This window comes from Bidens hawaiensis, unplaced genomic scaffold, assembly GCF_021521415.1.
Source record: "Bidens hawaiensis isolate Kalapana, Puna unplaced genomic scaffold, B.hawaiensis_p1.1 tig00001463_1, whole genome shotgun sequence".
Classification (NCBI taxonomy): domain Eukaryota; kingdom Viridiplantae; phylum Streptophyta; class Magnoliopsida; order Asterales; family Asteraceae; genus Bidens; species Bidens hawaiensis.
The window spans coordinates 2635982-2638398 of record NW_027491083.1 but is presented as its reverse complement, the minus strand read 5'-3'; positions in this window follow the sequence as shown (position 1 = coordinate 2638398).

Genomic DNA, 2417 nt, shown 5'->3' with positions numbered 1-2417 from the left:
TCAGTTTTTTGTACCGGCATGTAAAGGTTCGAATCCTTTTACTCCAGATTATGAACACCCGATCGGATCTGTAAAAAACGAGCTGACGACTACAGGGGAAGCGGCTGACTGCAGTCCCTGAGCCCAGCTTGTAGCAAGCCAAAAGTTTGACTTGAGTCTACTTTGCTAAGAGAAGAGAGAGAAGGAAAAGACAGACGGCAGAAAGCAATCCTTCCAACCGCGGAGTTGAACACAACACTGACTTTGGCCAGTTTCTTTCATCAATATCCCGGCCCTTGCTTAACTCTTTGTTCCATAAACCAGTCGCTGGTTGATCTGATCGGACCCTGGACACGCGAGAGCCCAGCCTAAGAGGAATGCATGGTTCCCCAACGCTTCATGGGGCGAACGTTCGTAGTCCCCCTCCCTCTAATCTAAACCTACCTTGCTCGCCCAGGCCTGCCGGCACAATAATGGAATGACGGAGCTAATCTGCTTGCTTGTGCAGGCGATGACCACTCGGCTAGGGCGCGACAGAGGAGCTTCGAGTGACTTTTTTCTTTGCTCTTCGACAGCCCGTCACTCGAAGCTCTGCCCTTTGCTTTGCCCCGTGCTGTCTTCCTCCAGTTACCTCCATCCAATAGGGGAAGTTGTCCAGATGGATTCCATAAGGATGGACGTGGTGCGTTGAACACTAAGGCCTCTCCACTCGACGTAATCATGATTTCTACTCAAATCCAACTAAGCCCTAAGGACACCTTCTGCTCAGAGGGCACAATCTAGCATTTCTTACAAAGTCTTACAACAGATGTGAGCTTAACAACCCTCGTGCCATGCCCAAGCCCTTACCTTCGCCCTATACCTAAAGATATTAGTTCATTGATCAACTACCACTTGATCCCCTAGGTAAAGGAATTTCTCTAAGGTGCCAAAGAGTCCCCTCTTAATAAGTAGGGCTTTGCTGGTCTTGCAAGCATTCGTCTGCGTTTGCTCGCAAAACTACTAAGGTTAAGATAGCCAATCCCGTTTTGTTTCGGCACTAAAACTATTAACAAAACATCCCCTTTTTCTTTGCTCTTTCAGAACCGGTACAGAAATGGGTGCTTTTTCTACGTTGTTTACCTTAGTTACTGGGGGGTTTCGGGGAAGACCTATCTGGGGCACCTTTTGGGTGTGGGATGCTCATTTAACCTCTGTATTAATCTCGTTCCTTATTTACATGGGTGCATTGTGTTTTCAAAAGCTTCCTATCGAACCGGTTCCTATTTCAATCCGTGCAGGACCGATCGATATACCCATAATCAAGTCTTTAGTCAACTGGTGGAATACATCGCATCAACCTGGGAGCATTAGCCGATATGGTACATCAATACATGTTCTTATGCCCATTCCAATCTTGTCTAACTTTTCTAACTCCCCCTTCTCTACCCGTATCTTGTTGGTTCTGGAAACACGTCTTCTTATTCCATCTTTTCTCGAATCTCCTTTAACAGAAGAAATAGAAGCTCAAGAAGGAATACCAAAACCTATTTCACTCGCTTAGTCTCTTTGCATCCATGGCTGAATGGTTAAAGCGCCCAACCGGGCAAATTCGTAGGTTCGATTCCTGCTGGATGCACTTTTTACGTTTAGTTCAATCGCTGCTCACAGAATTGATACATATAGCTCGCCCTTATAGCTTATGGGGCACTTCACTCGCTCAACACTCATTCAAAACATCCACTCTTTCTTCACTCGCTAGGGAAAGATAAAGGATAGATGACTGAAAATCCCGCTTAGAGATCGCTAAAATCTAATCAGAGTAGGAGTTCCCATCAGTCGAGGCCTCGTTTTACTTGCCCTTGGGACTGGAACTGATTGGTTGCTTGTTGTGACAGCCAAGGTCTGAACATTGTCCCACTTCCCTCATTGGTTTCCTCTCTGTTTATCATGGGGTTGTTGGGATAAAGGTGGGTTTGAGACGCGCGGGTACTCTTGATGCGAAAGGATATAGATCTAGTAACCGAGATCAAAGCGTTAGTTCAAGATAAGAGCCCTTACGAACCAAGGCTTCTAAATTTGCCGGAGGGTCCATCATCAAGAATGACCTAAGATGGTCAGAAGCATTCCTAACAATGCTAGCCACAACGGAATACTCCGGCAAAACGGGTCGCCATTTCGTGGAATCGAACGCCCTAAGAGGAAGATTTCATTTGCTTTCTGTTTCGTGGAACGAAGTTGATCCATGGTCATCGGGATGTCTATGTTGAAAGAGAACCTAACCTGAAGAGTCATTGGTTTTCCAGGTCGGAAAATGAAGTAAACATCTCAGGTGGACAAGAGGCGAACCACTCAGCTGATGAGTCAGCTATACTTTTTTAAAATAGCCTAATGAGGAGACGATCGTAACCTCTGAGCTTAAAAATGGAAAGCAGATTCCTTTTTTCAGGTTTTGCATA